We start from the raw sequence: 25,983 nt of genomic DNA, 5'->3' as shown, positions 1-25,983 counted from the left end.
CTACGTGTGGACCCATTAAGTTGGAAATATCTACACTCTTCCAGAACTTATTTCACGCTCCAAATATATTCCTAACCGTACAATTTTATGGTCTGTCTCATGTAGAGTAGCATACCAGCCGTAACTACATTAGTTCCATTATTTAACTTTTCAAACCATGTTTCTACAAAGTATTTAAGATTTCTTGCAGGTAACTTCCACAACTGTAGGAAGGCAGTGGCAGCTTAACAACTTTTCCCCACCTTCTCTCCAACCCAGTCCTCTCCCATTTCCATACCAGCCCAACTCTAGCCTTCGTGTCCTAATTAAGGCAAAGTAGTAAGCCTAGAAGTTAGGCCTAAACCTCATGGGTCAGGAAAACTTAAAAAGGCAGAAATTGTTCACTTTCACAAATGAAAATCCAAGATGGCTTCTTTGAGTTGCTTGGGTGAAAATTGCTTTCTCTCGTCTGGATGAGAAGAGATCAGATGTGGCTCTTAGATCTGCTTTCAAATATTCTGTTCAGTACTCTCTCAATTCTTCACTACATATTTCTTTAGACTTTGCCTTTCTTTTGAATTTTGCACCTCAATGGCCCCTTGGCTGAGTTCTGTTGCTGATAATTTGAAGACGTCTCTAGATCCCTGTGATCTGGCTATTAAGTAGATTTACAGGTGGGTCTCTTTAGTCATGCCCTAAAAAGGGGATAAAGTTTTTGTAATCTATTTAGAAGCCACACAATTTAACATAATTCTACTCTTACATTTCTCCTCACCTTATACATATAATCCATTAAGCTATTTTATAGAGGCTAAATATGATAGGGCAGTGGCACTATAGTATTTCTCAACCTGTTATCAAGACTGCAATATTTTAACAGGAGTGAACACCCAAATGCAAATTTCCATTCTCTTTGTATAACATTTATGCAATAAAGAATGAATTGAGTACATGATTTTTCATTTCAGGAGTACTAAGGCTAGTAATGCATGAGCTGCAAGAAGCAAGCATTAATCTATCCAGCTGCTAAGAAATGAAATGTCACTTAGAGGGACTTGTTCTTGCCAGCACACTCTTTCGTAGAATTCTCCATCAAAAGGTGGAGAAAAAAGTCATTCTTTTTCCAATTGCATTAAATCATAGCACATCTAGCCTTTTTCATGTGTTCTGACTTAGTTCCTGCATACAGAGTGTACTGAGGCTTAAGTTTTTCTAGGATACCTCTTTTGATTTCATTTTTTACAAGGAAGAGGTGATTTTTTAAAAAAGAGACATAAGATGGAAGCGAAAGAAATATTTCTTCAAATGGCCAGGCGCAGTGGCTCACGCCTATAATCCCAGCACTTTGGGAGGCTGAGGCAGGAGGATCACGAAGTCAGGAGATTGAGACCATCCTGGCTAACAAGGTGAAACCCCGTCTCTACTAAAAAAAATACAAAAATTAGCCAGGCGTGGTGGCGGGTGCCTGTAGTCCCAGCTACTCAGGAGGCTGAGGCAGGAGAATGACGTGAACCCGGGAGGCGGAGCTTGCAGTGAGCCGAGATTGCGCCACTGCACTCCAGCCTGAGCAACAGAACGAGAGTCTATCTCAAAAAAGAAATATTTCTTCAAAACAACGTGCTTCTAATTGTGTTGCTCAATCGCTGTTGCTACTTTTGGTCTGGCATCTTAGTTGCTGTGGGTTTTGGATGGTGTCACAGGGGTGTATGTGTGTGTGTGTGCTTATATATACCGAATTAGTTCTGTTCACTCATGAGTGAACATGTTGAATGCATTATTTCTCTGATAAATTGGGATGATAAATTTCTAGGTGAATTAAGATCATAAATAATATTGATAATAACAAAGCCCTTTAATACAACAGGTGACTGAAGGCAAATGGATCACTTGAGGTCAGGAGTTCAAGACCAACCTGGCCAATACGGTGAAACCACGTCTCTACTAAAAATACAAAAATTAGCTGGGCATGGTGGTGGGCACCTGTAATCCCAGCTACTCAGGAGGATGAGGCAGGAGAATTGCTTGAACCTGGGAGGCTTCCAATCCCACCCATGATAATGGAGCCTTCGTGGCCTAATCACCTCTTCAAGGTCATACCTTGTTTGGGCATAGTGCCTCATGCCTGTAATCCTAACGCTTTGGGAGGCCAAGATGGGAGGGTCACTTGAGGCCAGGAGTTCTAGACCAGCAAAGGCAACATAGCAAGACCCTGTCTCTACACAAAAATTTAAAAATTAGCCAGGCATAGTGGTATGTACCTGTAGTCCTAGCTACTCGGGAGGCTTAGGTAGGAGAGTTACTTGAGCCCAGGAGTTCAAGGCTGCAGTGAGCCATGACTGCACCACTGACTGCACTCCAGCCTGAGTGATGGCAAGACAATGTTTCTTTAAAAAAAATAAAATAAAAAAGAAGAAGGTACTACCTCTTAATACTGTTACTACAATGACAACTAAGTTTCAAATTAAATGAGTTTTGGAGGGGATAAAGATTCAAACCATAGCAGCCCAATACTGCTATTATGGCCTGAGAACCCAGAGAGATGAGGCTATTAGTATTCTGGGTAAACTGGGGGTGAGCTGGAAAACGGAGAACTTACCTGTGAGTACAGAACTTAATTATGAAGAGAATGGTATTACTGTGGTATTTGTGAAGCCTATGCCAACTTTGAGTCCTCCTCTTTTCCCTCTTTCCCATTTCTTAATTGAGTTCCAGTTAGCTGAGATAGCAAGATAAGCAACCTCTGGAATACTAATACTCTACTGTACCTTTGAAGGAACGTGGCTTCAAAATGGACAGTAAAAAACAAAGAAGACCTTCCTAAATTATGTAAAGTTTTGGCATTGTACTTTAAATAGAAACAGGTTTTTGTTTGTTTTTTTGAGATGGAGTCTCACTCGGTCACCCAGGCTGGAGTGCAATGGCATGGTCTTGGCTCACTGCAGCCTCCGCCTCCTGGGTTCAAGCGATTCTCCCGTCTCTGCCTCCCGAGTAGCTGGGACTACAGGTGTGTGCCCCCACACACGGCTAGTTTTTGTATTTTTAGTAGACGGAGTTTCACTCTGTTGGCCAGGCTGGTCTAGAACTCCTGATCTTGTTATTCGCCTACCTCAGCCTCCCAAAGTGCTGGGATTACAGGTGTGAGCCACTGTGTTTGGTCAGAAGCAGTTTTCAAATTTGTTTGACAGCAAGAAATTGAAGCAGAGATGCATCTCACCTATTCATCATCTCCTTCTCCCCAAAATAGGCCACCAAAAGAGTGACCACAGAGCCCAGGTCTTGTTACCCCCTTACACCAAAACAAAATGCTTGCTAATTTTTCAAACTCAAATACTTTTTGATTCTCCATAAAGGCAAAAAACCCCCAAAAAACAAAAAGCAAGATAATAGTAAATAAAAGAATTGTGGCATCTCTAACGGGATGAACTTCATGAAAAGAAGGCAAACTTCCCACTTCTCCCATGTTCCAGAATTGTATAAAGGAAGTTTGACTTCTTTTTTAATCTTGATAAATGTGTATGTTTCTCAAAAGTGAATTTCTCTACATGCCTTTCAATACCTTCTATCCATGGAGAAGCCAACATATTCAAGTTAATACTTAGTGTCCATTAGGTCTACTGAGCTCCTACTATAGTCCTGGTCTTAAGGAATGAATATATCTTATTTTTATCTGTCGGTACCGATTTTTTTTTTTTTTTTTGAGGTAGAGTTTTTGCTCTGTTGCCCAGGCTGGCGTACAATGGAGCAATCTTTGCCCACTGCAACCTCTGCCTCCTGGGTTCAAGTGATTCTCCTGCCTCAACCTCTTGAGTAGCCGGGATTACAGGCGCCTGCCACTACGCCTGGCTAATTTTTGTATTTTTAGTAGAGATGAGGTTTCACCATGTTGGCCAGACTGGTCTTGAACTCTTGACCTCAGGTGATCCACTCACCTCCCAAAGTGCTAGGATTACAGGCGTGAGCCACCGCACCTAGCCTCAGCACCAATTTTAAGTAGTCCTTTAAGTCTTACTTTATACAACATGGAGTAATAAAAAGAATATTAGAGTCTGAGTCAGAAAACCTGGAAATTGCTGTGACAATTAATAAAATAATGTTTATGAAATGTCTTTGAAAATGTAATGTATCATTCTTTGATTTATAAGGAAGTCCTCATTGAGAGGCCATTGCGTCCCAGGCACTGTTCTAGGTACTTAAGAGCAGCAGTGAACAAAAAAACATCTGTCCTCATCAAGCTCACATTCTAATAGGGACAAATACATAAATAATTTTACTACTGTTATTATTTTTTATTACATCATCAGCATCATTGTTAAATAGAGAAGCCTCAGTTACTTGTGCTATACTTCACATTTGAATTATGACCATACAGAGTTTAAAGTGTGAAGGTGAAGACTTGGGTGTGTGTACTGGCTCCTTGCCATATACTACCTGGACATATCTACAAGTAAATCATTTCATCTTACCAAGGATAATTCCTCATTCATAAATGTGGGATAATGAAAATATTTAACTCACAAGAATGTTTTAAATATTTTATTTAAAGAGAGAATGTATTTGAATTTGGTGATGAAGGTCAGATATTAAGATGTATTCTGTACATCTTAAAGTACTATACAATACTATACATACTTAGTACAATTACTGTTAATATGGTGGCCTTCTATGGAGAAGCATGATGTACTTTGATAGCCTTAGGCTAATTTAGGGTATCTCTTTTTTTTAAAATACATGTGTTTTTTTTTTTTTAAATAAGCAAAGTGGAAACAGAAGTGTTCCCTGTTTCAGATAACATGAATTATGTTCACGTTACAACATTTAACATGCATAGCCATGAATTGGTCAATGTTTTGCTAAGAACAGAGTAAATGGAAACTATTCATATATCAGTTCTCCATTGTTCTGATTACAAGCTTATACGTTAGGATGATTCATGGTTTACTTGCTTTTCAAGTCACAATTTCAAGCAGCATCATTTGTCTTCTATTAGCAACTAGTGGTATTTTACTCATAACACTGGAACATAGGAAAGAGTGTTTGGAATTTGTTATCATGAACCTAGACTTTTAAGATTTGGAGTTTGTTCTTAAATTCCCAGGTAAAATGCAGTTCTTGAAGGTTTTTTACATGGAAAATGAACTGAACTACATGTTAAGAGAATTAGTATGGTGACAACCAGTAGGATAATTTGGATTTAAAAGAGACAAGAGGTAGGAAAAAAAAAAAGAAAAACTGTAGAGAACATTTTGGAATGAAAATCCTCAGCTTGTGTAGGGAATCCATTGCCTCCCTTTTTTTAATCCACAACACTGTATTAGTCTACCTCTAAAACTTAAGAGTAGTAGAAATATTGACTGTGAACATGGATTGTTGTGTAAAGAAATTACTCAGTGGAAATAGATTTGCATTGTTCACCAATAAAAAGAGAGAAGTAGAGACAGAGGATATTTTAAGAGATAAAATTCTCAGAATTTGGTGATGTATGTAAATATCCTGGGAAAAAGAGATACCAAGAAGGGGTTCTGGTTTGTGGTTTGGATAAATAAAATAAGTATTAATAACTTATTTACTGAACTAAAAGGATGCTGGAAGAGGAGCAGGTTTAGGGAAGAAGACTTCATGAGTTCAATGTTGTACAGGTTGAATTTGAGATGCTTTTGATTTATCCAATAGTGTTTATCTAAAAGACCTGAAGATCACCTGTCAGTCTTTGTGTAAGGGAGTAATTAAAATTGGGAATGTGGATAAGATCTCTTAAAGAAAAAGTGTAGAGTAAGATGAGTAAAAAACTTTAGGAACAAAACTTAAAGACTTACGAACTGAAGATTAGGTGGCTAGGCACAGTGGCTCACATCAGTAATCTCAGCACTTTGGGAGTCCAAGGTGGGAGGATCGGTTGAGGCCAGCCTGGGCAACAGCAAGACCCTGTCCCTGCAAAAAAAATAATAATAATAATAAAAAGAACAAAGAAGATGAAATGGAAGAGAATGAGCCTACAAACAATACAGATTGGGAGAGGCCAGAAAGGAAGAAGGAAAACAAGTTTTCTCTACTGAAAGTAAGAGAAGGGACAGTTTTAGATGAAGGCAGTAGTCAATAGTGTCCAATATTACTGAAAAGTCAAGTTAGATGAAGATTTGGCTACAGGGAGTTCATTAATAACTTAGCCAGTTAAATACCATTCCTATGCTGGCAACTCCCAAATGTAAAACTCTAGTCCAGTTCTTTCCTGAGCACCAAACCCGTATCTTCAGTTGCATATTGAATGTCAACTAGATGTCTCTAGCTTAACATGTTCCAAAGAGTTCTTGAAACTTTTTCCTCCAGCATTCTTCCTCACCTCGTGTAATGTCAGCTTTAAGTCACTCAGTCAAAAAAAAAAAAATGTGGCATTATTGACTCCTTGCTTTCTCTCATAGCCTCTCACCCAGTTTTCAGCAAGTTCTAGTAGTTCTACCTTCAAAGTATTCTCACCTCTGATTATGTCTCAGCATCTCCACTCCAACTTTCCCGTGCCAAGCCTCATTACCTTTTTATTTTTACTAACAACTTTATTGAGATATAATTGACATATCACATAATTCATCCACTTAAAGTGTGCAACTCAATGGTTTTTTACTAAAAACCTCAGAGTTGTGCAACCATTGCCACAGTTCATTTTAAAACATTTTCATCGCCCCAAAGATAATTTACTCTTCATCCCTCCTCCCGCTAGCTCCTGACAATCACTAAACTACTTTCTTTTTCTACAGAACTACTTATTCTGGGCTTTCCATGTAAATGGAATCATACACTTTGTGGTCTTTTCTGAATGGCCTCATTCATGTAGCATAATGTTTTCAAGGTGTATCCATTTTGTAGCATTTATCCATATTTCCTTTTTATGACTAAATAACATTCCATTATATGGATATACCACAATTTTTGTATCCATTCATCAGTTAATGGACATTTATTTGTGTTGTTTCCACTTTTTGGCTTTTAATAACAATGCCATGAATATTCGTGTTTTGTTTAGACATGTTTTCATTTCTCTTGGGTATGTATTTAGGAGTGTAATTGCTGGTTTCATGTGTTAACTCAATACTTAACCTTTTGAGGAATGCAAGACTGTTTTCCAAAGCAGCACCCATTATCTTTTGACATGATCAGCATTGGTCCTGCTCCCCCTACTTCCACCCTTGCTCCTCTCGCAATACATTTTCAACACATCATTTGTCTGTTCAAATTCCTCCAGTGAGTCCTCATCTCACTCAGAATAAAGTCAAAATATTTGGCAATTGCTACATGCTCTCACACAATCTGGCCACATATGACCTCACTGGTTTTACCTGCTGCTCTGCCTTTTGCACTTGCTCAGTCCACAGTGACCTCCTTGCTTTTCCTTGACTCTATCAGGTACACTCTCTTGCTTATCTGCTCCTTCTTTCTGGAAGAGACTTTCTGCTAGATCCATAGGGTTTTTTCCCTACCTCCTCAGGTCTTTGTTCAAATTATCTCTTTCTTAGTGAGGCCATCAACACTCTCCAGCTTCCTGCTGTTGTCTGACTGTTTGTGTCACTCCAAAATTCTTATGTTGAACCTAACCCCAATGCAATGGTATTAAGGGGTGGGGCCTTTGGGGAGTCATTAACTCATGAGGGCTCCACCCTCCTGAATGGGGTTAGTGCCCTTATGAGAGAGACTTGAAGGAGCCTGTTTGCCCCTTCCACCATGTGAGGGAACATAGAAGGCACCATTTATGAGGAATGGGGCCTCACCAGACACTGACTCTGCCCAGAACTGTGAGCAATAAATTTCGGTTGTTTGTCAGTTACCCAGTCTAAGGTATTTTGTTGTTACAGCAGCATGAGTGAACTAAGAACCTCACTTTCCTGCCTGCTTTGTGTGTTTGGTTTTTGTCCATTACACTTATCACCAGTGAATGTATGGTGTTATTTATTTGCTTTAGATATGTTTTCCCTTACTAGACAGTCAGCTCCATGAAGACAGCGATTTCTGGATTTCGTTTAATGATAGACTCCCAGGGCCTAGACCATATAGTAGTATGAAAGAATTTTTAGATGAATGGGTGAATGATTGAATGTGTGTTGAGCCTGGAAGCCAAATTGGAATAGGTAGAAGAGTGAAGGAAAGTGAGGACATGAATCATTAAGAGTAGACAACACTTTCAGGAAGTTTGAGAATGAGAGAGATGTTGAATATATGCAAATGCCTCTGCCTTCCATCCTGTTAGTATGGATGAAGTGTCTCTGCTCCTACTGAGACCAACTCTCCACTTCTACCCAGGATCCTGTTGTGAGGAAAAACTTCTCCTCTGTCAACTTAGGTCTGAATAGTCCCAGGACCTGCAAATTATCCAGCCATAGGCAGATTAATTGGAGAAAAGATAAAAGTTTATTTTCATGTGCATGCAAGAGTTGCTCAGTCACGAGTAACTCACTGAATAGCCAGAGACAGAGGTTTATGTAATGATTTCACAAAAGGAGGGGAGGATTTCACTGCGAAGGTATAAAGGGTTCTATTGGGCTTTTTGTTGTTAATGGGAATAGGCAGTCTATCTCTTTCCTGGCTGGAAATTTTCCCACGGAGGCGATGGGTGTTATGGCAGCTGATTCATACTTCCCAGTGCTAAGGGTTAACCTTTCTTCAAACAGTGAACTCCCTCAGATGGGGGTCAACAGCAGCTGTATTTTGGGAGGGTTCTACTCAAGTGTAAATAATGTTTCTTTCTGTGGCTGCTGCCTGTTCAGATGTTTTCAGTTTAAAATAGTCTTCATAGCATTTTGGTGGGCAGCTAATTCCTTCAATCTAACCCCTTCAGCCTGTGCAGACAGGCCCCCATGATGCATTACTCATGAGGCACCTTTCATACAAAAGAGCATGTGACATCTCCCTGGGACACTGTCTTTATACTGAACATGGTGTAAGGCTGTGCTCAAGGACATCACTCTGGTAAATGTCTCTGCTCAGTCCTGAATCATCAACTTTTCCTTCTCAACTGCATCATCCTGTTATATACAAATGTATATACATCCTGTTATATACAAAACAGCACTTTTTTTTTTTTTTTTGAGATGGAGTCTTGCTCTGTCGCCCAGGCTGGAGTGCAGTGGCGTGATCTCATCTCACTGCAACCTCCACTTCCCGGGTTCAAGCGATTCTTTTGCCTCAGCCCCCCGAGTATCTGGGATTACAGGCACCTGCCACGGTGCCCGGCTAATTTTTGTATTTTTAGTAGAGATGGGGTTTTGCCATGTTAGCCAGGCTGGTCTCGAACTCCTGACCTCGTGATCCACCCGCCTCGACCTCCCAAACTGCTGGGATTAAAGGTGTGAGCCACCACACCCGGCCTAACCTTTGATTTTATAAGGAAAATTTAAATATGTATTAGGCATTCAATGGTACCTAGGAATTACTGTGACTGTAGTCACAGGAGACCCTCACCCTCAGGAAAGATAAGAGACCACGCAAAAACAATACACACAGAAGGCATTCTATTCATCCTGATTGTTGAAAACCCTGTCTTCTCCCAGAAGCCTAGGGTCAAGCCTGCTCAGAAAGGAAGAGAAAAGGTAAGGATTCAGACCAGTCTCCATATCAGATCTGTCTCCAACACCCAGAGACAGTGTAGCAACAAGCCCACAGAGACAGCTCTCATCAGAAAGGCATCTCCATGTGCCTGGCAGTGAAATCTAGTGAATCAGTGATGCTTGAGAACTTTGGATGTTGTCCTTGGGTCAAACATGTAAAACTGGTCCACATATATTACACTCTGTATATCATTATACATTATATATGTTGCTTAACAACAGGTGTACATTCTGAGAAATGTGTCAATAAGCAAATATGGTGTTGTACAACTATCACAGAGTGTTCTTACACAAACCTAGGTGGTGAAGCCTACTTCACACCTAGGCTGTATCAAATAGCCAGTTGCTCCTAGGTTACAAACCTGTACAACATTTATTGTACTAAGTACTACAGGCATTTGCAACACAATGGTGTCTTACATATCTAAACAAAGAAAAAACATACAGTAGAAATACAGTATTATAATTTTATGGGACCACCATCATATATGCAGTCTGTCTTTGACCAAAATGTTGTTATGCAGCACTTGACTATATATATATATATATATATGTATATGTATACGTATATACTTACGTATATACATGTATATACATGTATATATACGTATACGTAAACGTATATATACATATGTATATATACGTATACACGTACACGTATATACATGTACGTATATATACGTATATACACGTATATACGTGTATATATACGTATATACACGTATATACGTGTATATATACGTATATATACGTATACGTATACATATATATATATATATATATACAAGCATACCTCAGAGATATTGCAAGTTCAGTTCCAGACCACTGCAATAAAATAAGCATCAAAATGAATCAAGTTGGCAGGGCATGGTGGCTTACGCCTGCAATCCCAGCACTTTGTGGCGCTGAGATGTGTGGATCTTATGAACCCAGGAGTTCGAGACCAGCCTGGGCAACATGGCAAAACCCTGTCTCTATTGAATAGAAAAATTAGGCAAGCTGGTGGCACACGTCTGTAGGCTAGCTACTTGGGAGGATGAGGTGAGAGAATTACCTGAGCCCTGGGGGGTTGAGGCTGCAGTAAGCTGTGATCACACCACTGCACTCCACCCTGAGTGACACACTGAGACCCTGTCTCAATAAATTAATTAATTAAAAATAAATCCAACCACATGAATTTCTTGGTTGCCAGTGCGTATTAAGGTTCACACTATACTGCAGTCTATTACGTGTGCAATAGCATTATGTCTAAAAATCAATGTACATACTTTAATTTTAAAATGGTTTGTTGCTAAAAATGCTAACAAAGTGAGTATACGGTGTTAGAAAAATGGCGCTGATAGACTTGTTCGACACAGGGTTGCCACAAACCTTTAACTTGTCAAAAAAACAGTATCTGTGGAGCAAAATAAAGCAAAGCCCAATAAAATGAGGTATGCCTGTCTATAAAATATTTTTGTCTCAAAAAAAGTTGACTCAATTTTGAGTGACTAAAATTTTAATATAGTCCTATGAAGTTGAAAAATAGTATCTCTAGGCAGCCATCCTGGTTTTAATCTAATAAATTATGAAATACAAATTAACAAAGACTTGAAGGACTAGGTTAAATAGGCAATCCTAAACTTTACTCATACCACCTACTAGACGCAATTAGCTTTTGGAATAAAAGAGTAAGCATAAATATAATCAACTAATTTGTGAGATTCACCAAATACTATATCGATGTTATAAAAACTAATTCTTGGGCCATCCTGAGATTGACAACAAAATATTGACAGAATTAGACATTCATCAACACAGCCATGCCACTGGAAACCCTGCATTTCTCTTTGTGGCCTTTCCTTGCACAAAGCTAATATTTTTTCTATTAATTTCCTTATTAATTCAAACTTAGCTAATGGTTTTGATAGATACAATCAAGGGAAAAGAAAGATGATAAACACAAAAACGTTTTTGTGGTTTTTGCTGTTGTGTTATTGTTCTTCTCAGTGATGAATTACATTTTAAAAGGACCAAAATGTTGGTGCATTGCTAAGTCCTAGAACGTGATCTTCTAAGGCCACTGAAGCTGAAAAGTGCCACATTAGGACTCACAGTGAAAGTCACACTGATAGACTTTAGGCAAAGTATTATTTTTTTTATTTTTATTTTTTTTATTTTTTTTTTTGAGACGGAGTCTCGCTCTGTCGCCCAGGCTGGAGTGCAGCGCCGCGATCTTGGCTTACTGCAAGCTCCGCCTCCCAGGTTCAAGCAATTCTCCTACCTCAGCCTCCCGAGTAGCTGGGACTACAGGCGCCCACCACCATGCTGGGCTAATTTTTTGTATTTTTAGTAGAGACAGGGTTTCACCTTGTTAGCCAGGATAGTCTCGATCTCCTGACTTCGTGATCTGCCTGCCTCGGCCTCCCAAAGTGCTGAGATTACAGGCATGAACTACTGTGCCCAGCCTAGGCAAAGTTTTTTATGTTGCCAAATTAACTGAAAGAAAAGATCTGCTGGGGTACCAGGCATGGTTTCTCCATTTTGGCGGCACAGCCAATGGGTGAAACATATACTGTTGTATAATAGAGGATTTGGCTGGCTTGTGCCCCTGGTTCCTGTGACAGAGACTCTAAACTCTTGGAATTTCCCAAGTGATAGAAGCGTCTTTATTATTCACGGTAGACCTCTCTGACCACACTGGAGTTTATGCTAATGATGTGACTCACAGTTCTAGGTATTTTCAGCATGGGGGCTTTCCATGCTGGAGAGAAAAATTATGCGGTTAGAGGGTTGGGGCTTCAAGGCATATGTTATCAACCTGACTTCCCAACCTCCGGGGAGGGAAGGGGGGCCTAGGGATTGAGTTCAACCATGTGGCCAGTGATTCAACCAATCAAGCCTATAGAATGAAACCCCAGTAAGAGCTCTGGATACCCAAAGCTCAAGTGAGCTTCCAGGTGAGTGACACATATTGATGTGCCAGGAGGGTGATACATCCTGAAGACATGGAAGCTCTGTGTTGGGGACCCTCTAAGATCTCAAGATATGTTCTTCTCATTTGGCCAGTCTTGACTTATATTCTTTTTTTTTTTGATACAGAGTCTCACTCTGTCACCCAGGCTGGAGTGCAATGGCGCATCTCAGGTCCCTGCTACCTCTGCTTCCTGGGTTCAAGAGATTCTCGTTTCGGCCTCCCTAATAGCTAGGATTACAGATGTGTGCCATCACGCCTGGCTAATTTTTGTATTTTTAGTAGCAATGAGGTTTCACCATGTTGCCCAGGCTGGTCTCAAACTCCTGGCTTCAACTGATCCACCCACCTCGGCCTCCCAAAGTGATGGGATTACAGGTGTGAGCAACTGTGCCTGGCAACTCATGTCCTTTATAATAAAATTGTAATCCTAAGTGTAACACTTTCTGGAATTCTGTGAGTTATTCTAGGAAAGTACAGAGCCTGAGGGAATAGTGGAAACCCCTAAATTTGTCACCAGTTGGTTAGAAGTGCAGGTGGCTGGAAAGCACAGAGCCTGTGGCTGGTGTCTGAAGTGAGAGAAGTCTCGTGGTGGACTACGCCCTCAACTTCCGCAATTTGACCTTACTCCAGGTAGTTAGTGTCAGAATGGCATTGCAGATACATACACAGAAAAAGTCCAGCACGATGCAATAAATGTGATGAGATAGGCAGGCACTGAGAAAATGCAGTGAGCACACAGAGAGAAGCCCATAACCCAGCACCTTCCCCGAAGTCAACAAAACCTTTCAGGAATGTCACTTGAGATGACTCCGAGAATGTTTGCTTTGTAAAATCCAAAAGTTAAAAGAAGAAAATAAATCACCCAACCAAAGTTCATCAAATCAATACTTATATTTCTGTCATATTTTCTTCTACACATATTTCTATGGATTTTTACATATTTGAGGTATTACTCGATGTATGATTATTTTCACTTTCATTGAACATTTCCTAAGCATAACCTCTTGGCTTGAAAGGCTTATCACACATTTTCATTTAATGGCTATACGCTACACTATCACATACATTCAATGTAATTTATATAACTGTTTTCCTCATTTGGGGCATTAAGGCTGCTTGTGGGTTTTAATATAATAAATAGTGCTAGGATAAATATCTTTACACATAAATCTTTGTCCACATTTCTGATTATTTCCTTAGGATAGGCTCTCAAAGTAGAGTTACTGAGTAAAAGATTTGTTTGTGCTGAGCACAGTGGCTCAAAAACTGTAATCCCAGCATGCTGGGAGGCCAAGGTGGGAGGATCAATTGAGGCCAGAAGTTTGAGACCAGCATGGCCAAGATGGTGAAACCCTGTCTCTACTAAAAATACAAAAATTAGCCAGGCATGGTGGCACATGCCTGTAATCCCCGCTACTTGGGAGGCTGACGCAGGAGAATCACTTGAACCCACGAAGTGGAGGCTGCAGTGAGCCAAGATAGTGCCACTGCACTCCAGCCTGGGAAACAGAGCAAGACTCCATCTCAAAAAGAAAAAAAAGAAAGAAAAAAAATTTGTTTGTGCACCTCCTGAAGCCTGGTGCCAAATTTATTTATAGAAATACAAATTTACATTCCTGCTAAGCATGTGTGAGACGCCTCTAACTTAACATTCACCAGCCAAAACTAAATTGTTAACTTTAAAAATTTAGAAGTTTGGGCCGGGCGCAGTGACTCACACCTGTAATCCCAGCACTTTGGGAGGCCGAGGCAGGCGGTCACAAGGTCAGGAGATCGAGACCATCCTGGCTAACATGGTGAAACCCCGTCTCTACTAAAAACACAAAAAACTAGCCGGGTGTGGTGGTGGGCACCTGTACTCCCAGCTACTCTGGAGGCTGAGGCAGGAGAATGGCGTGAACCCGGGAGGCGGAGCTTGCAGTGAGCTGAGATCGTGCCACTGCACTCCAGCCTGGGCGAGAGAGTGAGACTCCATCTAACAACAACAACAAAAATTTAGAAGTTTGATAGGTCCTTCAAATGTATTTCTTTTAATGTGCATTCAAAACTACTTGTGAGACTATGTATTTTTTCATGTCCATTGGTTAATCGTATTTATTGTTTTAGTACTTGTTCTAAGTATTTATTGGACTCTTAAGTGTTTAACTTTAATTATTTGTTAAATATATCGTATAGAGTTCATGTGCTATAGATTTTTCCTAAAGAATGATGCTATGATGTAAGGGTGTTAATCTTTTATGAAGTTAGGAAGTTAACCCTTCATATTATTTTTAATAGCTTTTGTTTTAAATTGTTGAGTTTTGAGGATTTTACTTTTTGTGAAAAAAATTTTTGGGGGATATTTTTGTTCGTGATTGTGTGACAGACATTGAGGTGACCTGCTCAGATTGCCTTTCCAGAAAGAACTCCTGTCCAGTGAGTAGGAGTGTGTTTAGCTGATGGCCTCTAGTTATCAGTTCCTTCAGGTTTTGCCTTAGCTTTTGAGCTGAGGGCACATTATTTTGGGGGCGGTCCTCAACCAATGACTGATCCAGGCAGTTGTTTAAGGGCCTACCCATCTCCACCAAGCACAGGACCCCTCTAATGGGCATTTTTTATTTTTTTTACCCAGTACTGGAGCTTGAATGCAATTGCTCCAATAAAAATGTCATGATCCTGAACCTGAGCAATTCCAGACCTGGAATCTATTAACCAAAGAAGTGGCTGGGTTCCCAGGGGGAAAACCCTGCCAACACTGAGACAAATATACAGAGCACTGACACTCCAAATTCTTCTCTAAAGGCGTTTATGGCCATTTATTCAAGTAAATACACAATATGGTAAGAATGACCAGACCCTTTAAGGGGTATTAGACAAAGAGTCCAAGTGGTCACTGAAACTCAGAGACATGGAATGTCATCATGGCCCCTCTTCTTAGAGTGGGCTCATATAGGAATCAAGAAATAATGAGGTCAGGCACAGTGACTCATGCCTGTAACCCTAGCACTTGGGGAAACCAAAGTGGGAAGATCGCTTGAGCCTAAAAGTTTGAGACCAGCCTGGGCAACACATTTCTTTAAAAAAAAAAAAAAAAAAGAAAAAATTAGCTGGGCATGGTGGCACGTGCCTATAGTCCCAGCTACTTGGGAGGCTGAGGTGGGAGGATTGCTTGAGCTGGAAAGGTCGAGGCTGCAGTAAGCAGTGATCACACCACTGCATTCCAGCCTGGGTGACAGAGACCCTATTAAAAAAAAAGAAACAAGAATGAAGAAATTTCAAGGCCCAGAGTAGTAATATGTCCTCTAGGTTCACAAACTCTCTTGGTGGTCAATTTCCTAGTCCCCGAATGTATAATCAGATTTAACACTCTTGAAAATTAGAAAACCATCTATATTGAGACATTGGCTTATAGGAGTAATAGTTATCAGTGTGGAAAGCCAAATTGGAGGCTATGAAATAATCCACCACCACCCTCCAGTGAGCATAGCAAATCAAAAACATTACCGCATCCCAGGTAAGAAAATGAGGAGTACCAAAGACTAGTGTTTTGTTTTGTTTTGTTTGTTTTTTTTTGTTTGTTTTTTGCAATGCAGTTTCACTCTTTTTGCCCACGCTGGAGTGCAATGGCACAATCTCGTCTCACTGTAACCCCTGCCTCACAGGCTCAAGCAATTCCCCTGCCTCAGCCTCCCGAGTAGCTGGAAATACAGGTGCCCACTAATTTTTGTATTTTTAGTAGAGTTGGGGATTCACCATGTTGACCAGGCTGGTCTTGAACTTCTGACATCAGGAGATCTGCCCACCTCAGCCTCCCAAACTGCCGGGATTACAGGTGTGAGCCACTGCACCCAGCCCTTAGTGTCATTTTTAAAGGACTAAAGGGTCCAGGGATGGTGGCACCTATCATATCTCTATTTAATTCACCAGTCCAGTTCCTGAAGAAAGTAAATTGGTTTTGGAGAATGACTGAGACTTCAGTAAGATCAACCAAGCTGTTGCCCAGTCACAACTGCTGTACCGTGTGGTATCATTGTTAAAGGATATTAATATAGCCTCTTGTGTGGTATATGGCCGCTGATATAGGTAATGCATTACTTTTTTTTTTTTTTTTTTAGATGGGGTTTCACTGTCACCCAGACTGGAGTGCAGTGGCACAATCTCGGCTCACTGCAACATCCACTCCCCGGGGTTCAAGTGATTCTCATGCCTCAGCCCCCCAAGTGGCTGGGATTACAGACGTGCACCACCACCCCTAGCTAATTTTTTTTTTTTTTTCGTAGAGACGGGGTTTCACCATGTTGGCCAGGTTGGTCTTGAACTCCCAACCTCAGGGGATCCACCTGCCTTGGCCTCCCAAAGTGCTGGGATTACAGGCGTGAGCCACCACACCCTGCCAAGAATTCATTACTTTCTATCCCAATGAAGAGAGAGGATTAAAAACAGTTTACATTTTCACGGAAAGGACAACATTATACAATTACATTATTGCCTAGAACTATACTGTCTCCTCTGCCCTCTCTCATAATACAGCCTGAAGAGATATGAACTGTTTGGACATCCCACAGAACATCAGATTGATCCATTACATTGATGATGCCTTAGTGATCATTGGTTTCAACATCACCTAGAAATACTGTTCTGACCTATATACCAAGTAGCATAGAAGACTTCTAGCTTTAAGTGGGACCCAAAGCCAGAGAAGACTACACAGCAGTTCCAGGATGTGATGCAGTATCCCTGTCACTTGGGCCTTACAACCTGGCAGACCTTAGGTAATGGCAGTGTCAGTGATGGAAAATGATGTAGTGCAGAGTTTATAGCAAACCTCAACGGCAGAATCACAATTCAGGTCCCTGGGGTTCTGGAGCAAGCCCATGTTATCTGCTGCTAAAAAAAAAGACATTGAAAAAACACTTCCTAGCATGCTACTGGGTCCTAGTAGAGACAAAAATGCTTGACCATAAAACACTTAGTGATTATGTATCAGATAATGAGCTGGGCCCTTCTTGGACCCACCAAGTCATAAATAAGTCCTGGATGTATCATATCTATCTTATGATGGACTACTATCATAAATGCCAGTATTCCATCCTAAGAGGGATATGATACATCCAGGACCAAGCAAGAGCAAGTCATGAGGGCACGAGCAAATTGTATGGGTGAGTAGCCAGATTCCCATCACCCTCGACCAATGTGCCAGCACCCCTCTGTCAGTTCACACCTATGTCCATATGGTGGTCCCACATGAGGAGCTTAAGGTGGAAAAATTAAACAAGAAGGAATAGGATGGCGGGCTGGTCAGAGACCTAGAAGAAAAAAGATGGAAAGATCATGGACAAGGAGATTTAGGCTAGGAGCCTGCAGATGCACACAATGTGAATACAGAGTGTCAAGATCAGTGCCCACCAGAAAGCACCCACTATAGAAGAGGCACTAAACAACCATGAAAAAACATGAGCCAAGAATGGTGGCTCAAGCTTGTAATTCCAGCTCTTTGGGAGGCTGAGGCAGGAGGCTCTCTTGAGGCTAAGAGTTCAAGACCAGCGTGAGAAACATAGCAAAAAAATCCCGTTTCTATAAAAAAATTAACAGGCCAGGCGTGGTGGCTCATGCCTGTAATCCCAGCAGTTTGGGAGGCTGACGCGAGTGGATCACCTGAGGTCAGGAGTTCTAGACCAGCCTGGCCAACATGGTGAAACCCTGTCTCTACTAAAAAAACAAAAATTAGCCAGGCCTGGTGACAGGCACCTGTAATCTCAGCTACTGGGGCAGTGGCGGGGGGGGGGCGGTGGCGGGGCGAGGCAGGATAATCACTTGAACCCAGGAGGCAGAGATTGCAGTAAGCCGAGATCGTGCCATCGCACTCCAGCCTGGGAGACAAGAGCAAGACTTCATCTCAAAAAAAAAAAAAAATTAACAAATTTGCTGGGCATGGTGGTGAGCACCTGTAGTCCCAACTACTCAGGAAGCTGAGGAGGGAGATTACTTGAGTCCGGGAGTTGGAGGCTGCGGTGAGCCATAATTATATCATTTCACTGCAGCCTGGGCAACAAAGTGAGACCCTGTCTCTAAAAGAAAGGAAGAAAAATGATGCAGCCAGTTGATGATAGCCATCTTTCGTGCAGGCACCCCAGGGATAAAACAATGGGCACATAAATGAAGTGGTGGCAGAGAGGGAGGCCCTGCATATTCCCATCAGCGTGGACTCCTACTCACCAAGGCCTCTGTAGCTACTGCCACCTCTGAATGTTCCATCCGCCAACAACAGAAACCAGTGTTGAACCTAAAAAATGGCATTATTCCTTGAACGGACGAATGGGTGATCTGGTGGCAAGCTGACTACAATGGACCCATTCCAACCCAGAGGGGCCAACTAACAGGGTGTTCTCACAAAAACAGAAACCTATTCTGAAGATGGGTTTGCCTTTTCCTACCATACGTCCTCAGCCAGCGCTGCCATTCAACGGTTTTGGAATGCTTAATACACAGTAAATCCCACACAAAGAACATCTAACCAGGGAACCCATTTTAAAACAGAAGAGGCCAAGGCGTGAGCGCATGCCCACAGCATCCACAGGTTGAATCACCACCCAGAAACTGCCAACCTGACAGAGCATCGCAGTGGCCTGCTGAAGTGCCGGATCCGAGGCAGCACTCTGTGAGGATGAAATGCCATCCTTCAGGGTATGTGCAAGCAGGAATGGCTCTGCTTACCATTACCACCAGCGACCATCTGTAAAAATCTTTACTTCCTGTCCCCATAACTCTGAGCTCCAGAGTTAGAGGACCTGATCCCAAATGAAGCACACTCTTACCAGGAGAATCCCAATCCCATTGAGCTAATAGCTATGACTGCCACCAAGTCACTTAGGGCTCCTTTTGTCCAGGAAACAACAGGCAAAAAGAAAGTCAGTTACTTGTCATCTGCCATCATCTGGAGGAGGTCCAACTGCTGTCACCCCATGTATGGAACACAGGTAACCCACTGAGGTGTCTCTTGATACTTTCTTGTCTGAATAGGCAGGTACTGTAATCCCAGTGCTTTGAAAGGCTGAGGCAGGAGGATCACTTGATCACTGAAGCCCAGCCTAAAGACTTCAGTTATAAGGGCTCCGAACCTTCAGATGAGTGTTAGAGTCCCACCTCAGATAAGCCACCAAGACCAGCAGAGGTGGTAACTGAGGGGCAGGGATTTTAGAATGGATGATGGAGGAGAGAGAGGATGAGCGCCAGTTGCATCCTGAAGAGCAACTGCAGTAATGGGGGTGCAGTTCTTCCCACTGACTTCTCACTCCTCAGTTTCTCCTCGGGGAGGGAGCCTATAAGAGCCCCACAGGAGCTACTCCCTACTGGTGTACAGAAAAGTGGATTCATAGAGTGCAAGGGGTAGACTGTGGCAGGGACGGAAGCACTCTGCTTAGATCCACCCTCAAAAATAGGCCTGCAGCCCAGGACAGCGGACAACCTCCAGCTGTTAGTTCCTCAGGGTTCTCCTCAGCTTTCAAACAGAGGCTACTCTAATACTCAGTGCAGCCCTTAGCCACTCATGGAGCAAGAAACTGGTTCAAGGCTCAGCTATGTCGCCCAACCTGGGACTCCTCTAACGGGAAATCTTTGTTCTAGAGCTCCCCATTGGACTACTCGACTTTTTTCAGATTCCCCTTTCCCTGCCCATTCCTGCTTCCTCCCTTTCTCCCTTCACAGGCATGACTCACCAATAAGCCTTTCACATTCTAGGACAATTGCGGCGTCTGCTTCCTGGAGAACCCGGCCTGTGAGCAAGAGCTTCCATTGTTTTAAGCTTTGAACATTCTTTCCAATCTGATTAAAAAAAAATAAAAAACGCACACACATATACTTTCATCTATTTTTAGGAATTACTTGAGTTTTTACATTTTAATGTCTTATTCATCCACAAATTAGTCTGGTACAGTGTTAAGTGAGATAGTGTTAAGTGAGGATCTAAATTGATTTTTTTCCTGTGGTAGGCAACCTCTAATATCTCTACCTCCAGACATTCATGCCTCTATGTAATCCTCTCTCCTTGAGTTAGGGCTTGTTTAAGCTAAAAGATCAACTCTCTCACAGTTAATGGTGTGGGCCTGACAAGGTGGATCTGCCATCCTTGACAAGTGGCTCCCGTCTCTGCGTCTTGGGCAATTGTCCTAAATCTCATTTTCTCCATACTAAAAGGACAGCGGAGTGAGGCTGAAAGGTACACAACCCTAATTCATTAAGGAGCAAGACTTGGAAGTGGCATATGTCAATTTCGTTGATGTCTCATTAGCCAAAATGTGGTCACATGGGTGTACCCAGCTGCATGGAGGATTTGAAAATACAACATCACTTATTGATCATTCATTCCTTTCCCCCCACCGAGTTATCCTTTCATTTCTATCATATGTTATATTCTATCCACGGATCCCCAGCTATTGCCAGAGCATTTCACTCATTCCTGCTTTCTTATATATTTTATATATGATACAGCCAGTTTTCATTACTTTTCTTTTTGAATAGTCTCTAAGCTAATTTTTTGCTGTCTAATTTGCAGATGAATGGTTAAATTAGTATGTCCACATTTTTAAAAAACAGTTGATATTTTTAAATTAAATTTGTATCACACATTCATATAGAAAAGGACACAAATCATACATGTAATTTCTTTTTTGTTTGTTTGTTTGAGACAGAGTCTCACTCTGTCGCCCAGGCTAAAGTGCAGTGGTGTGATCTTGGCTCGCTGCTACCTCTGCCACCCAGGTTCAAGCGATTCTCCTGCCTCAGCCTCCCGAGTAGCTGGGATTACAGGCACATGCCACCGCACCCGGCTAATTTTTTGTATTTTTTGTAGAGACGGGGTTTCACTGTGTTAGCCAGGAAGGTCTCAATCTCCTGACCTCATGATCTGCCTGCCTCAGCCACCCAAAGTGCTGGGATTACAGGCGTGAGCCACCGCGCCCGGCCCATACATGTAATTTCTAAGAATTTTTGGAAAATGAATATGCGCAATTAGCACTCAAATCAAGAAATAAGCCCAAAGCAGGCAGATCACCTGAGGTCAGGAGTTCAAGACCAGCCTGGCCAACTGGTGAAAGTGAAACCCCATCTCTACTAAAAATACAAAAATTTGCTAGGTGTGGTGATGGGCACCTGTAATCCTAGCTACTTGGGAGGCTGAGGCAGGACAACCACTTGAGCCCGGCAGGCAGAGGTAGCAGTGAGCCGAGATTGCACCACTGCACTCCAGCCTGGGCAACAGAGCGAGACTCCCTCTCAAAAGAAAAAAGAAAACAAAAGAAGCATTACCAGAACAAAAGACTCCCTTGCACCCCTTCCAGGCATCATAGATCATTTGTATCTGTTGTGGAACTTTATACGAGTGGAATCACAAAGTATATACTCTTTGGTGTCTGCCTTCTTTGTTCATTATTATGTTTGCGAGATTCACCTATGTTGATGCTGTAGCTGTAGTTCAATCATCCTCATTGCTGTATATTATTTCATTGAATGAATATACAGTTTATTTACTCATTTATGGACATTTGATTGTTTCTAGTTGTTGGCTGTTAAAAATAGTGCTGCTATGATCATTAATGTACCAAAAATTTGCCCAAGAGAATTCTATTTTGAACTACGATAAACTCATATATTCAAGAAAAAAATTAACATTTTTGTAATACCCAGTCCACCTGTCCATCAACAACTGTGTATCTGCATGAAATCTTTTACATCTTTACACCTCTCAGAATATACTGTAAGTATTCATACACATCTATCACGTTTTTTGTTAAAGCTATTCATTGGTATATGAAGTTTCTGTTGACACCAAGTTTCATACTACTAAAAAAGTGATTATTACTAGTATATAGCACTGCTATTTAATACATATTTTCCTTTATTCTAGACATTTCTAAAATACTGACTCTAAATTCTAAAGGAAATGCTTCTAATGTTTCATTATTCTATAATTTAAGTGCTCTCTTCTACTTTGCTGCAGGATCACCATTGTCTTCATAACTCTTTCTCTAATGTGAGAATATCACTGTGGGTCACGTAAAATTGATATGCATTTATTAGCCTACTTTCGTAACTCTCTTTCTTCCAGTAGTCTCTGACTTCACTTCTTTTCAGTTCCTTTTGCAAGTTTCTTATCCAATCTTTTAATGTGACAGTGTCCCAAGGATAAGTCCTTGGACTTCTTTTAGCTTCATTCTCTAGTGAGCTTACCTAGGCAAGTGACCTTAAATACCATGTATATGCTAATGACCAAATATGGAAATATGAGGTCTGTATCTCTCCCCAGAACTCCTCTCATATCCACTTATCTATTTGTTATCACCACTTTGATGTCTAAAGGCATCCCAAACTCAACATATCCATAACTAAATCTTCCTTCCAAATCCCATTCAACCAGCAGTCTATCTTATCTCTGTTAAGGGCCACTCCATTCCTACAGCAGCTGAAGCCAAATCTTCTTTCTCTCATATTCTGTAACTGCAATCTATCAGAAAATCAAGTAAGCCTCACTGTATACCCAGAATCTGACTACTTCTTACCTCCTCTGAAGCATCAGCCTGTTGGGAGTTTCCTTGTCTCGCTTGGATCACCACAGAGACTCCAAAATAATTTCCTTCTTCCATTCACACTTCCTTTCCTCAAGAAAGTAAAAACGTAAATAGGATTGAATTAATTCTCTGTTCAAATCCTTCCTACACTCCCATGGACCTCCTCCTCCCATCACGTCACACGCCCCATCTCCTACTGCACTTTCCTTTGCTCATTCCCCATCAGCCAAGTTGACCTCCTCACTGTTCCTTAAGCCAACCAGCCATGCTCCTGCCTCAGGGCCTTTGCACTGGCTATTCCTTCCACCCTGGCCTCTCTCCTTTGAGATGTTTTCATGGGTTACTCTATTACTTCTTTCATGTCTTGGCTGAAACTCACACTCTTAGTTAGGCCATCCCTAACCTCTGTATTTCGAACTTAAAACCACCTTCCATCTTCAGTACCCCCTTTGCCCACCTTTCTCATTTCTTTTATTCTATACCCCTTTTCACTTTTTGATATGCGATATAAATTATTCATTGATATTTATTATCTGCCTCTCCTCATTTCCATTCCAGTGGAATGTTCAGCTTCAAGAGGGCAGGGACTTTTGTCTGTTTCGTTTACTGTTGTATCTCAGTTTTAGAACAGTATGTGGCAAATAGTAGTCACTCAGTGAATATTTGCTGAATCAATGAATGAATCAATCAATAAATACTATTATAAGGCCAGGTGCAGTGGCTCACACCTGTAAATCAGCACTTCGCGAGGTCAAGGTGAGAATATTGTTTGAAGCTAGGGGTTTAAGGCCAGCCTGGGCAACAATGCAAGACCCTGACTCTACAAAAGTAAAAATAAAAATTAGCTGGGCACAGTGGCACATGCCTATAGTCATAGCTACTCAGGAAGCTGAGGGGCTGAGACAGGAGAATCACTTGAGCCCTGGAGTTCGAGGCTGCAGTGAGCAAGACCCCAACTCTAAAAAAAAAATAATAATTTAAAAAAACGTTTTAGAAATACTATTATAAGCCTATTATTTAGGGTTAGGAAATAATCTCCAGAAGAAGAACTAAAAAATAAAAAGGTGTTTGCTGCTAGTAATAAGCCTGAGTGTGGAGGGGGTACTTTTCTTTATAAAGTACTTTCTTATATTACTTGATGGTTTTTATCATGTGCATGTATTACTGTGATAAAATTTCAAAAAACTTTTAAATAAGCCCCTGTGTCTGGAAAAATCATAGGATAACAATGCAGGGAGCCTAGCCAACAACAATTTGATTTATAGTAAATTGCTCTAAATCTGTTTTGAGAGCAAACTATTGAATCTGCTAATGGTACATACAGATGGTACAAAACAATAAACTTCTTTTGGGTGTTGGGTGTAATTTTAAAGAGTATCTTTTATCATGCTTTAAAGCAACTTCAATCTATTTATATGATCAAGCTTCATATTATTATATTAAGTTCCAAACATTTCACAATGGGTATAAAATGTACAGGGATGTCATTATTCAAGACTTTATATAAAACGTGATTTATTGATTCTCTAAATGTGGGTGGAGAAATAATGGAAATAATTTTTCATATGCTGATAACTGACATATGTGAATGCTTGCTAATTTGAGGGAGGTAGGAAGGAAAGGATGGAAGTAACAAAAATAATTTTGTCTAAGGCTGCAAGTGACATAAATTCGAACAATTGCTTTTTCAGTCTTCTGGCTTGCTCTATTCAATGTTTGCTGAGCCTTAGAGAAGGCTGAATCCCACTATGGCAAACTGCCATCTTTGTCAGAAGCAAAGAGCTGTTTACATTCAAGGCACATAATAAGTGCTATGTGAAGTGAAAAACAGTGTGAGTTCTATTATGGCTGATTAGCCCATTGTACACTGTTACAACTAACATCTTCCTTGTGCTAAAAATAGTGTGAAGTCACGGGACCTCAAGCAGCATGATCCATCAGTACTGTACTGTTTCACAAGACTGCCAACAAAAGCTGCCTCTAACTCCCCAGAAAAATAAAAGGGCCACTTATTCACTTCAGTGTCCTCCAAAATATGTAGTTTATCTAAGCTGTTAGGAAACCTGTCAGAAAATGAGGTGCAGGGAATTCAGTGTCCAAAAAATAGATCTGTCTTCTCTGCTGTTTCCTTTTGAAAACTAGATCCTTAAAACGAGCATCATAAAACTCAGCTGGTTGCTGTTAAACTTGCATTGTTAGCTGCTTTTTAATCACAGTAGTGGTGGAATTAGTGCATATTTTGATGCATTGGCTACCAGTAGCCCAAACAAATAAATAAATCTCCCTGAAGTGACAGAAACAGGAGGCAGTGGTTTGAATAAACTCTGAGTCCTAGGTCATTTCATCACCAAGTCAATAGCCCTTCTCGTTGAAGGGGGGAAAACAAACTGCTTTCTATTCTATTGAAAGCCTGGAAGAATTTGCACCACAGTAATCCTAAATCCAGAGGCAATCTATTAAGAACTCGGCATTACCAATCCTGAGACTCAACTGATAAGCACATTCTTTTCCCCCCTTCCACATTAATCCTCTTAAAGACTGTGCTAAGTAATGAAAGGGTGCGATGAAAGAGGCCCCCCTTTTTTATTACAACCATATAAACTGCTTGTGTAAATGTTTCATTAACAAACTGCTGGACTCGTATTTAATTTCCTTGGCCTTCCTCCCCCTGTTCCTCCCAGTATGGTGCTCCTGGGTATGGCATGACTAAATGTGTGATTTACACATGTTTCAGAGAAACATTCCCACACTTGAATGCTGTAGCATGACAAAGGAAAGGGAGGGGCTGAGAGAGAGGTGTTGAACCTACTGTAGACATTTTAATTTACAATTCTCTTTTTATGGGCTTTAAAAAGATGAATGACTTGCACTCACTTATCAGTTTATGTTTCATTTCTCAGTTCTTTCTAATAAGTAC

General features: G+C 41.0%; 1 long non-coding RNA gene across 1 annotated transcript; it reads right to left on the bottom strand.

The window, feature by feature from the left end:
- Positions 1-477: 477 nt before the first annotated feature.
- Positions 478-23,139, bottom strand: LOC134731855 (uncharacterized). Its single transcript, XR_010114498.1, has 4 exons — positions 23,058-23,139; positions 20,220-20,325; positions 5,793-5,907; positions 478-674 (listed from the first exon to the last, which is right to left on the bottom strand). It is a non-coding gene; the product is annotated as an uncharacterized lncRNA (long non-coding RNA).
- Between the last annotated feature and the right edge of the window lie 2,844 nt (positions 23,140-25,983).

Source organism: Symphalangus syndactylus, chromosome 11, assembly GCF_028878055.3.
Source record: "Symphalangus syndactylus isolate Jambi chromosome 11, NHGRI_mSymSyn1-v2.1_pri, whole genome shotgun sequence".
Classification (NCBI taxonomy): Eukaryota; Metazoa; Chordata; class Mammalia; order Primates; family Hylobatidae; genus Symphalangus; species Symphalangus syndactylus.
This window is presented reverse-complemented; position numbering and strand designations above follow the sequence as displayed.